The sequence below is a fragment of the Argiope bruennichi genome, chromosome 8, assembly GCF_947563725.1.
Source record: "Argiope bruennichi chromosome 8, qqArgBrue1.1, whole genome shotgun sequence".
Classification (NCBI taxonomy): Eukaryota; Metazoa; Arthropoda; class Arachnida; order Araneae; family Araneidae; genus Argiope; species Argiope bruennichi.
The window spans coordinates 69,332,251-69,346,209 of record NC_079158.1 but is presented as its reverse complement, the minus strand read 5'-3'; positions in this window follow the sequence as shown (position 1 = coordinate 69,346,209).

Below are 13,959 nucleotides of genomic sequence, written 5' to 3'. Positions count from 1 at the left end.
TTTTCTACTATCCTCAGTGCCAGATTTAGACATTTTGCAGCTCTATTCATTCAAGAATATGAGATCTCTCTTTTAATTAGATTATCAATTTAGTTCCGCATTTTTACACGTTTATAATTTGTGATTAATTTATTTTAAATTAATATTTTTTAATTCATTAATTTGGGAAGACTATTTTTTTATTTAATACATGATTTTTTATTCAATATTTTTATTTCATATGGATTTGAGTTGATTCATATCAGTTCATATTTTGAGATGACTATTTTTTTAAATTTAATACATGATTTTTTTTACTCAATATTTTTATTTTATATGGATGTGAGTTGTCAGCTCAGCATCCGTGCTTGTGCGCGATAGTATTGAAACGGTTTTATGAATATTCTAATAATTAAATGAATATAATGAAGTAAATAGGAACCTGGACAATTATATTTTATAAAATTTTAATATTAACCAAATATTTTATCATTAATAGAATTTGTATGTTTTACAATCTATTTGGCAGCTAGGGAAATTAAGATTTTTAATCGAATAGCTTGCAGTCCCCTCTTAGCCTAGTGTCTATAGGCAGCTAGCTGTTTGGTTGACAATCCACCACTTAGTATTTTTTGGATGCATTGTATGTTGAAAGATAATATCAATTTTTTAAGGGTATAGATTGTGCATAATTTTCAGTTTTCTTTCGGAATTTTATTTTGAATGGAGCTGAAAAGACTGAAATAATAATTAATTTTTCCGTTAATCAGATTAATTCTTTCCCATTTATTATTTATTGCAGATTTCATTTTTAATGATTATTTGTATTCATTAAAATTGAGTTTTCTTGAACTAAAGAACAAACAGAATCGTATGGTAATATTTGGGCTGGAGGAAAATTTGACAACGTGGATTTTAGTTTGTCCTATGTAGAATTATTAATAATCAAAAACATTTGAGAACATTGTGGCGAATTGGGATGAGTTAGGATAGAACCTGGGACCTTGTGGGTCGCAGTCCAGTAACATGACCACGATACAAAAGCAATTGCTCGGGTCGAGTAGCTGTGAACTGGCTTATAAGCTTTCACTACAACATCACTTCAGTCAAAATGTTTAATCAGAATTTAAGGGGAAAACACAAAGAAATATTTAAATTTTCATTATAGAAATGGTTTCAATACTGTATCCTAACTTCTAATGCAAATTTACATTCACGAAAACGTTTTCCTCTTATAATTGGGTTTCATATTTAACAGAGGTGGAAAATATTTAAGAAGTTATATTAAGAAGAAATATTAAGGAATACGCGCATATTATAAATGCATAAACTTGTAAAGATATTAATTAGAACAGGCGAAAACATTTATAAAAATAATATATATATATATATATATATATATATATATATACACATTTCAAAATTTATTCAATAAAATTTTTCAAATCTTGAGGAAATGAGTGAAATAACGAATTTTCATTCCCTTATTATTTTTAGCATTAAAGAATTCAACAGAAATATAATAAAGTGTCAAAGTTTCTAACATCTTATAATTCTGTTATATGGATTTAAGTAAGTTCTAGAACCAAGTGAAAAGTTTTTGATGTAGGGAAAATATCCTTATCTAAAATGTTCATCTTAGTTATTTTTTTTAAATAAGAAATTATTATTAACTGTGAATTTTTCAGCTCTTAACAATAATTAGTATTTAACTATTAGTTTAAAAATTTTATGCGATTTCAAATCTTGGGCGACATTCTTAACGGAACATTAATTCTATAAATGAATTTTTTTAATGCAAGCGTTAGAGAGGAAAGCATTAGAATATTTAAGTGCGATTACGCAAGTATTGTTTAAAAATAAAAAATGATGATAACTTGAAATATGATTTTATGATTTATATTATTTTATTATTTTTATGATTTATAATTTGAATAAATTAAAGATAGTTTTGATTTTTGATTAGATATGCGGAAAAGGGCATGTAATAATTTTTGATTACCCGAGTTTTTAAAAAGTAGTTATTTTCCATCAATTTAAACTCAGTTTTGAAGGACTTATTAACTTCTGTCATGAATGGATTTCCCACGCCTTTCGGGATATATTAACTGGAACTTAAACTGCTGATCAAGCATTTCTTTTGTTTTAGTTCCAGTTTCCCTCCCTAAAAGGGAAATCACCTTTTGAGGCTGTTAAACGTTCGACACTTCTTGTTTCTCCCTCTTTTTACTGTCATAATCGGAACTGCGTCGTGTTTTGCTTTGCTAGTTATGGTTGATTGGAATCGTTGACAATAATACCTGAAACTTACGTTTAATTTCAATCCTCCAACTTTGCAATTTTTATTAGCTTTTTATCAAGGATTGCATCTTAACCAAAACTGTACAGTACAACGTTCATTTATTTCGCATCATATTCAAATATCAGTATTCGGGTTTCCGTCATTTATTTGAAGTTGCTGCTTGAAGATGTCAAAGATGGTAAATTGAAGTTGATGAGGAAACAATGATAAATTATGTGTTTGAAGAGGTATGGTTCTCCCAGATAAAAAATTTTAAAAATGCAGCACTTCACTCTTTCAGGACACATTCTAAAATCGGCGAAAGACATTTTTAAAATTCCATGCAAGGTATAAATCAATTTTCATAGAATGCAGACATGCGGCGTACAAGGTACATACCGTACAAAGTATAGTAATAACTTAATTCAAGCATGCGCTTGTAATGAAAATTACTAGCGAAAAAGGACTGGAATAGTTGAGTTAAAAAGACAAAGGTTTGACTGATTTCAAAAGACTGGTTTTCATTGTACTGATTTTCTATGTACACAGGATTTTACATCGACTACTTTTGGTAGATTTTTTTAAAAGAATTCATTTTCTCGTAACTTCCACAAACGGCAAATGAAATTTGGTTTGTTTCTTGCGTTTATTAATCTAATCAATAAGTGTTTATAAAGGCGAAAATTTATCTTTGGGCAACCTTACTTAATTTCTAATAAGTTCTCTATACTAATTGAAGATCTAATATCTGATTACATGGAAATACTTGAGCAATATTTTTATATTACAATAGTCCTTTAAAAAAATCAGGATCAGATTTAGGCATTTTGCAGTTCTAGGTAGCAGACATTATGAAGACTGGCTTTTTGATGAATTTGGTTTTACATTATAAATGTAATTGCTATGTTTATATTTTATTTTAAGGTAATTTTTTTACTTCTGGAATTACGTGGAAATGCAAATTTCTTATTTATTTATTACAGCCTATTACTGAATGAAATTCACGTTTAAACACAGTTTTATTTAGCCATATGTTACTGTATATTAAATGCTGTACTAAATGAACGGAATAAAGCTGACTAATTACACTTGCCAAAGTGCTGATAATGCTCCTATGTATTATAATTCATAGAATTCGTATTTTCAGAGTTTTTAAATTAGTATTTTATTTGGCAATTAGGCTAGCAACAGTTTTTTAAATCTATCTGCCAGCCCCCCTACCCATCAGCCAATCGGCCCTAATAATTTGTATACCAGCCTATTTGGTAGTCCCCTCTTGATATATAATAAAATAATTCTTATTGTAAAATAAATGCAAATTTTTTTTTTTTTTAATTAGTTTTATTTTTCTGAGGCACTGATTCAAACAAACAATTTCATCACTGTACTAACATAACGTTTTTTGTAGCTGCAGCTATATGCCTTTTAATGATATTTTTATTTACAACAGACAGTTAAATTTTCTTTACACTAATATGATTACACTAATGTATGTTATAAAATAACGTACAATGTATTTAAGAACCTGAAACTGAAATGCATTTAAGATTGATGGATGAAATGATTCAGGCAATGTTCTAAAGATATCGACTAGATTAAAATGGTCACAAAAATAATAAATGTAAAGAATTATGCTTGGTAGGGAGTTGGGAGGGGGAAGAATTTTTAATAATCTTATTTTATTGCCAGTTTGAATGAAGAAAGATGTCATAAACATATTATCTAAAATTTCGCTGAAGAAAATCAAATTTAATTACTTTATTATTTGGCAGCACATGCCAGTCAATGTTATATGCGAAGCAAAGCTGTTAATGTTTAAATTTACCACATTTTATTTATATTATTATAATTAAAGTCGAGCAGTTTATTGCTTTATTTGGTTATTCTCAAGAAAGGAAGAAAAGAAAAACCCAAATTTCATAAGCATTGATAATAGAGTGATTTTAAAATAAATAATGCATTTAAACAACAGGTGTTACTGAAATGTTTTAAAATCACTGCAATTTATTAATTGGATTTTTGGCCTTTTGATTCAAAAGCTAGAAAAAGCTTTATTTTTCAAATTAAATATCAATGCTAATTTATCAGCGAAGAATTCTAAGATAAAAAAAAATATTATCTAGAAGACATCACTTCGTATTCTGATTAATTGAATGTAATTGAACAATTTGTCATCTGTTTTGGCTGCTTTTTCGTCCTAGCAACCTTTCCATCGCCATTCCTAACAGCCAGTCAATCGGCGAAGCAGCAAAAAGGACTGACCGTTACTGCGCCGTCAATGGCCTGCGACGCCCTTAACAAATACCGTAAATACGGCCGCCAGGTCCCCCTGGAAATTAGCCAATATCAGTGCGAACCACGTTTCCAGTAGTGAGCCCCAATGCTCTCCTATATCTCCCGGCCGCTACCCACCCTGCAGATTTCATGTCTCGATCTTTTCACTGCTATCCCCCCTACCCTTTACTGGGTCATAAAGTTTTTGGCTTGCCAGGAAGGGAGGGTGGTCAATTGAGTGTCCCTCCGCTGTGGTATCGCCGGGCGTGGACTTCAAAACGACAGATAAAGGGACGTTCCATTTTTATTTCCTCGTAAATAGTTGGCATAGGCGACATAAAATTTGGCGATAAATACGCCGGCTCGGGCCCCCCTTTTCATGCAAGCTTGTATGGAATGATAAACATGGGTGATGGGTGAATAAAATGGATTTTGGGGTTGAGAAGCTTCTAATTGGCGAAAGTTGCTGTTGCATAAAAAGAGCGAAGTTTCAAAATCAGTATATTATAGGGATTTTTAAAAGATTTATTTGAATTTTGAAAGTAATAAGAAATAAAATATTTATTTTCAATGCTAATTCCATGATTAGAATATTGTAAAGCTCTTTTACACCTTTTTGCGATATATATTTATACTTTTAACTTTTAACTAATATACATGGAAGTGTACATCGTTGAATATTATTTTTTTTTCAATTTCAAAATTTGGTATTTTATAACATTGAAATTTAATAATTAATTTAATTAGAATGCATGCATACATCTGTAAAATAAACTAAAAATAATTATAAAATCTTTTAACTTTTTTGATTGAGAGTGCGTCAAAAATACCTGGAATTATCGTATTTTTAAATTTATAAATTAAAATCGAATTTTCCATGAACTTTAAAACAGATGTAATCCTTATATAAAATCTTTACATATCCTAACTGTTTTTGGAGTCTTACTAATTCAATATAATAGTTCCAGTATTTTAAAACAATATTTTAGAATGTTGTAAACCAATATTATACAATATTGTTTTTTTAAAAATTTAACTATATTTTGCAATTTAATACGCTATTTGAGTCATGAATGTTACTTGAACGTTAAAATTATTGCAAACTTTAAGTGAAATTATAAACATCCCGTCTTATAGAATCTGGAACCATTAATTTAACAATAGATTTAAAAAGATAAGTGCCATATAATGAGACAGTTATAAATACTATTAAGAGAGCTTTAACGCTTTTGCTTTCGCAGTGAATTCTCATGGGTTATTTGGTAGTGAATAAATCAATGCTGTGTCTTAAGTAACATAACAATTCAACTTTTGCAAATACATTCCTGTTTTCCTAAGAGAAAAGTGCAGAAAAGAAAAGAAAAAAAAAATGAATTGCACACGGCATAGCAGAAAAAAAATTGTTAATGTTTGATTGAGTCAATCTACAAAAAGTTCTAATTCACGATGGCTGTACTTAGGAAGCTGGATGTGGCCGAATCGCCGAAGAATATCGTCATACACATCTTATGCTATTGATAGAACTGTATGAAATCAATTAGCTTCTTTTATAAATACAGTTTTATAATACTGAAAATAGATAAGTTATGTTTAAAACTAAATTCTACTCAAAATTATCAATTGCATTATCACACACTGCCAAAATTACACATTCGGGATTATTTAATGGTTGTAATCATACACAGCGAAACTCACCAAGCTCTGTCAACTTTGAGTTATCATCAATTATATATTGATGATGAGTATATATAGAACAGTTATATATTTCCTTCAGAAAAACTGTTTAAAACATATTCATTATTTTGTTCCATTGAATACCAGTTAAAGGTATAATTTAATTTTAAAGCATTAGAATGATATTCGGGACTAATTAAGTACTAATAAATATCGCAAAGCTTTCCCCATGTTTTTAACTTTATAATTCCCTTAAAAAATCTGTTTAAAATAAAATCATAATCTTTTCTATAAGAAGTATTCCAAATATATTTTAAATTACAAGAACATTTTCCACTTATAACATCTTTATTAACAAATTACATTAAAAATAGCATTACCATTCCTGAAATACAATTTTCCTGCGGTGAAACGCTCTTTCTTAACAAAAAGGATCTATTAATTAAATTAAACAAACATTAAAAAATAAAAAACAAGAATAAAATACAATTTTCTCCCCAAGAGAACATCAACGCAAAATTCTCAAACGTCGCCCTCAATTACTTTAAAAAACATCCGCCGACCGTTCGAACTGTTCTCTCTTCATTAAAGCAAAAAGGTGACCCGACCAATGAGAGGCCTCCATTGTTCCATCTTCTATTAACAGCAGCCGTCCCATCCATCAGGGGCATAGCACTCTCAGATCGCCGACAATGTCACTTCTATTCTATTTCAGACATCCACAGTCAAGACGGATGATGCTGCCTTCACATGATGGCAGGACACGAGAGCCACTGAGAGGTGGCACTGAAAAAAAAGAGAAAGAAATTTGGAACAATAGTGAGCACTTACCACTCAGTAGGTAGTAATTAAAATGCCATTTGCACTTGTTTTCCTGCGCCGACACCACCATCCATCTTGCTGCTCAGCCATATTCTTCTGGAATCCTCCAGCGAAACTTTGTTGCGCAATCGCCTTTATTTATTCCTTCTGGAAATGAGATCTAATGCATTATTGTGTGTCTAAATTTTATTTTTGCTGAAGGGAAAAAGAGGGTCTTTTGTTTCTCATATAAAATGATTCTTGGCATTAATTTAGTTCAGAAGTTAAAAAAAAAAATTGTGATTAACTTTTGCTTTTTCAATTTTATTTTTCCGTTTGTAAAACATGGACATTTGTAGATGGAGGATTAAATCCATCACTTTCATTTTACTAGTGTCCTGAAAGTTGAAACAATCTATTCTTTTCCCTTTCATGAATAGAGTTGGCCTATTCATTCATTTGAAAGAAAAACCAACAAGAATGGGTCTCTAGAAATTTTATCTCTTAATTGTTATTATAAAGACTTTATCCCTTTTCTCCAGAGTAAAATGGTTGAGCAAAGCCGTGAATGCCATGAATACTGTAACTTTTTATTGCAGAGTGCCAAACCTGACAGTCTTATGCTTTGACGTTGAGTAAAGAAAACCGAATATCCATTTTACACAGAATTACAGTTAAAATTACAATTATAATTTTCATAACAAGATTAGGGCCACAATTTATCTGTTCATGTCATTACGTTTTTAAGTCATCGCCTTTTTTTTACATGAAACTGAAATTACAGATCAACAGAGGTCAATTCTTTGACACATTCAGCTTAAAACTTGAGAAAGATCGATAATTTAGATCCTGAAACTGAATATCAAATTTTATTTACATAAGTTGTTGCATTTTTGAGTAATTGTGTTCATATGCACGTGACAAGCTGGAAGACAATGAACTATTTGTCAGATTTTAATCAAAATTTGAATAGGATCTAAACTTTAGAATTAAACTAACTTGTGTACTATATTGTAATCATCTTGGTTCAAAGCAATTTTGATTTATCGACTCTTTATACTCTAACAGCCGATCAAACAGAGTTTTTTAAAAATGGATTCCTTTCAAAATTTGACAGAAATCTACAAATTTAGTATAAATACTAAATTTGAATGAAAAATGAAATTTTGTTCTTCGAACTCAAAGACTTTTTGAGTTATCCTGTTCATAGACAGTGAGGTCTGAAATCTCGTGATCGTCAAAATCTCGAGTTCGAATTTTTTTAACGGCTACAATACTTTTTGTTGTGTACACTTCGTACGCGGGAAAGTGATGAATATCGAAAGTGACAATGCTTAAAAAGATAGCGAATGTTGGTTTCAGTGTTCCAAACATTGCCGTGTCAATCATATACAAATTAATGAGACATAAATTATATGAAGGTATTCAGTTTTCTGATAATTGATTGAAGGTTTCAGTTTCAAATTGATAATTGTCGCTTTTCTGAAGGTTTGACTACTGTAGCAAGATAAGTTTATACTTTGGAATACACGCTGTAAATCATAATATGCGAAATGCATGATTCTTTCAAAATGATCTACAAAGCTGGAGTTGTCAAATTTAGTAAGTAGTATTTTCTTGTGTAATGGATACGCTAAGGAAGCATTTTTCTAGATTTGAATAACTTCAGGGCAGATTGATTATCTCTGAAAAATTATTTCTGTAACGCTTCAAGCACGAGAATTTAACTTTTTTTTTATTTATCAATATCAATTTTATTTCTAAGTTTTTTTTCTTATTGTTAATAAATTGTCAAAGTATCTTTAATCATATTTTACGATTTCATTATTTTAGACCTGGTTTATATTCACGACAACATTAAGAAAACTATTTTTGTATGCAGCTATCGCGGCTATGAAACTAAGAATAAATTTTAAAATTAAATTAAAAGATAAATGAATTAAGCCTAAGCATTATATTATTACGTTGTTTCATTGTAATTTTACGTTGTTTCAGACAAGTTGCCAACATCTTTTTTTAAATTACATAACTCAAATTTAAAACAGAGGCCTTTATGACCAGCTATGACATTCTTCTCTTTTCAAGGACAATTTTGAAGGTTAAGGAGATGTAAGATTTATCTGAGGAATTTTTTTACAATATAGAAAGTGTTGATACGATTTTATGTACGATAACCAATTGAGAAAAGATTCTTTTTTATAGAATCTTATATATAGTTAAACAAAATATCATGCATGCTTATAGCGTTGCTGAAGCTGGACAGCGAACTTAGGTCAAAAGACCAAATACTTTTATCAAATTGATATAGCATCACCTGATTGAAAATATTGAAATTGAAGAGCTTATCATTTGGTATTAATTGAGACCAAAAGCCTGAATACCAAGAATCAGATACCCTTAGTTGTATTAGTTTTGTTCTCCTGATTACTTTTGATTTCGATGTAAAATATTAGGTTCGTGCAATATTATCCAATCCTAATTCGGAATACAGAACTAGTTTATTTTTAAATTAAAATATCATACATTAATGAATTATATTGTATTTATTTTCGCAAGAACATCTCACTTTTATAAGAAATCAAGTTCACTCCTTATAATTGTTGCCTAAAAATTGATATCATAAATATAAAGAAAATAGCAATGAATTTGTAACTTAAAATAATAATCTACGTTAAACTGCAACGTTGAGAATTATAATAAGTTAAAAATCAATTCATAATGGGAATCAAATGTGTTGCATTTTAAGGTTAACAAATGGGTTGTGTGAATAGTACATAAAAAATGTCATCTATCGTATTTTTAGTCACATTCTGGAATCTTCGATTCGAACAACTATAATATTACAACTATATTTATGCCTCTTTTTAGCCGCGAAAACCCTCTTTTTCAATTAAAAAAATTTTTTTTTGCCACTTAACTATTTTATTTTGGTTTTATACATAGCTTACATTTTTTATGTAAATATTTAAAATTATAAGTATTTTCAAACGTCTTAAAAAAATATTAATCTCGAACATAGTCACATACCTTAAAGTTAACAAATGGTTTGTGTGAATAGTTCACAAAAAAATGTCATTTATAGTATCTTTAGTCACATTCTGGAATCTTTGATTCGAACAATTATATTTGAAATTCCTATATTTATTCATTTTGGAAATGAGAGATAAATGTGTTATTATGTTTCTAAATTTATTTCTTCCTAAAAAAGCGTGTTTTGTTTCTCAATCAGAATGGTTCTTGGTATTAATTTAGATAAAAAGCTGAGAAAGTAAAAGTATTCTTCCATTTATAGAACATGAAGGTTTGAAAAAAAAATGGCGATTCAATCCATCTCTTTCATTTTATAGCATCCAAAAAGTTGAAACAAACTTTCTTTTCACTTTGATGGATGAAGAGTTGGTCTGACCTTTTATTTCTTTTTTTCGATGACAAATGAAGGTTAAAGTTGTTCGTAAAAATTAGCGATTTTTTATAGCCTTGTTGTAGATGGTATTGGTATTGATTTATCTCATGTATAAATACATCTTAGGTGATTAGTTATAAATATAAAATTATGAAGCAGAAGCAAATAAAATTTAGAATGACTTTTTTAAATCTAAAAATGTTTCGTAATTCAAATTTTATTATAATGCTAGATTTATAAACAAATTAAAACTATATATGTTTCTATACATCAGCATAAGATTATGTATAGTACCAAATCGAGATCTATGAACAAGGTATCATGTTATACTGACTCATAAATGGCTAAAAAAATATTACCGGTGATATAAAATAAATACATTTCAATAAAATATATGTACATCATAACGGAAGATAAAAACTAATTAGAAATGACAATTTTTATTTCAATCATTCGCTTGGCAAAATTTTTATATTTTCATTTATAAATAAGAATTTTTAAATTTTTGAATTATTTATGCTTTTGGAAGCAGTTCTGCTATTTCAAATTGGATATTTTACGAATTCACTTTATCATGCATTTCTTATCAAGATATTTTTATACTAAGGTGTTCTCGAACTTAATAGGCATGTCTTTATATGAAATTTATATTAAGTTAACAATAAATTTGTGTCGGGAGAAAGACAGTAAAGAACATTCGAGTACTTAGAGTGAAACATCGAAGGGTTGCGTTTTAGGCTTGATTCTTCTATTTTTATTTAATATTTATTTATTATTATTCATTTGTTATTAACATTTATTTATTATTATTCATATACATAAAATATATATTAAGAATAATATATTAAATTATTCTTATTTTTCCTTATATTATTCTTAATTATCTAGAATTTATAACGTGTGTACAAAAAATATATTTCATAATGTCGAAATGCGCGTGAATATAAATCTAGAAACTAAAACAATGAAAAGTATTGCAATAAAGTATATCTATTTTTTTTTCCTGAATCTAATACATGTGCTGGAATAAGATTTTTTTTCTGAAAAGATTTTTATTTTATTTTTAGATTGATGTAACATAGCATACTATGCTATTTTTTGAGGTGTGATTATTTTAAGCCAAATTTTTGCGCAGTAGCTTCTGAGGGTAAAGACCCCTGAGCACCCGAGGGCAGAAGTCTGACTTCTAGCTCAAATGAAGATAGTACACACACACTCGCTTGCACAACCCCTTTTTACAGGAGGGCTCATTTACGCACCTCACAGAGAGAACACAAGGAAGAGAACATCCCTGCCCCAACCAGGACTCGAACGGGGAAAACGCGCTACCTCTAGGCCAGGACGCCGGCATATTATGCTATTAATAATATGATATGCTATTAAGAAAAAAAAAAAACCAGTTAAAATTTTGATTATTTTTGTTTCAAAATCTTTGTAAAATTTTGAAAAACTTTTTCATTGTGGACATGTGTCGCAAAAAAATAACTACGCTCTAAATTTGTTAGATCTAAGTCAGCATTCTCTTTTGTAAAGCATTTTGATCGATTTTTTCATCATGTCTAATCACATGATTTACCTAAAGTATATGATCCTATAAACATTATCATATTAAAATTTTAATATCGAAGAAAGGGAATTAAATAATTTAAAATTTATTGTTTCCTTTTGTACTTACTATGAATATAGATTTGATAGACAGAGATAAAAAACATTAAACTGTTCTCTGTAAAATCTTATACTAATTTGAAATTATTACTCTATAAATAAACAATTAAAAAATTATATTAAACGCTTAGAATTTGGTTTTTGAATTAAATTAAAAATGCATTTTTTGTTTCTTTTTTTCCCCTGTTCTCAAAATTTTGAACAATGCTTCCTTATTTAAACGGTTTCCTCAAATTTCCTTTCATAGCAAAATCTTATTTTCTCTCTCACACATGCACACAAATAAGAATTTCAATTATATGATATACATATATATAACGGTTAGCGTAATTAATCGGTTATTGTTAATATTAATTACTTTATTATTTGCACCAACCGCAGTTATTATAATAATAACCAATGAAAAATTTCAGTTAGTAATAATAATTATTAAAAAAACGTGGTTATTATAAATAATAACCAACTAGACACATTTAATATATTTATTTATATAATGCTTTGTTAAACGCACAGCATAACATTTTTCCAACAAAACTGCTGACATTCCTAACCTATGTTCAAACTTCAGACGATCTTTTCGGTATTGCCATTCTGCAGGAAAGAAAACCGAAGCAAGCAAAAACAAAGCCACAAAAGAAGCCAAACATGGAGGCAGCTCGCTGAGTACGAAATCAACAATGAACGTTGCCGGCAATTTACTGACTCGCTATTCATCGTTTATGGGTTTTCATAAATTATAAACGTTTCTTTTCCGACGAATGCTTAAGACACTTCATAAATCATTTCATAAAGTCCTACAATAAAGAGCGAGCCTTTCTGTTTCACCGTTTACAGAGACAAGATAAGCAGGAGGGGAATGCTTCTTTATTATTAGTTCTTTTTTCTTCCTGTTTTCTTTTTATGTTACCAACTATGACTGTCAATGTTTTTACATTCTTAATTCATGAAACTATAATGTGGCATTCGCTTTGTATTTATTGACAAAAAAAAAAAAAAAAAAAAGAGTTTCCTAGAATTTCCTTTCATAGCTCTTATTTTTAGAGTTATTTTTCTAGCTAAAGTCGTCTGCAATACAAGTCGTGTCTGCACAGAATTCTTAAGAGTCTTGACTTTAAGTTGTTTCTACAACATTAAAAACTGAGAGTTAAACACTTATTTTAGAATAATAAAAATCTGTTATTGCGTATATCCGATGAGTTGGCGGCTGATTTTTGATCCCAAACAGGGAGAAAAGAACGAAATGTAGAGCCGTTCGTGGAGAAATAATAGTGTCTTCATAAATAGGATTATATTAAATTTGTTTATTTTTCTCCGACTTTTCTTTTTCTCTTGTATTAAATAATACATCTGCAATCATTGAACCACCGCCTACATGATTAATATCCTCCTTGCACTTACAAAAATAGACTTGTCCAATGCAAGCAATTCTTATGCCATCCGCCAACCTGTGAGAGTTCGATTATAAACATTCTTAAAATTGGAATATGTTTTAAACACAAGAAAAGGGGTGTGCGTTCATTCTGTGTCCATGGTCCTGTTGTAGCTAAAATTAAGTGCAAAAATTTTATATAATTATACTTGTTAATTATCTTCGATCCGGATTTTCCAAATATCGTAATTTTTTATATCGCGCTCAATTGGATCCATGTATGAAGTTAAATATAACTTTTTTCTTACAAAAAAGTAGGATATTAAAATAATTAAAAATGCCTTTTGTGCTTTTTTCTGTAATCTGAAATTTAATCTGATTTGCTTAATTTACCCCAATGTTCAACAGTAACAAGATCAAATGCTTTAAATAAATTTTTATTTCGATTGCATATGCCTAAATTGTATTTTTCATGTATTTTCAGTAAACAAATACAATTAATATCAATTTTTT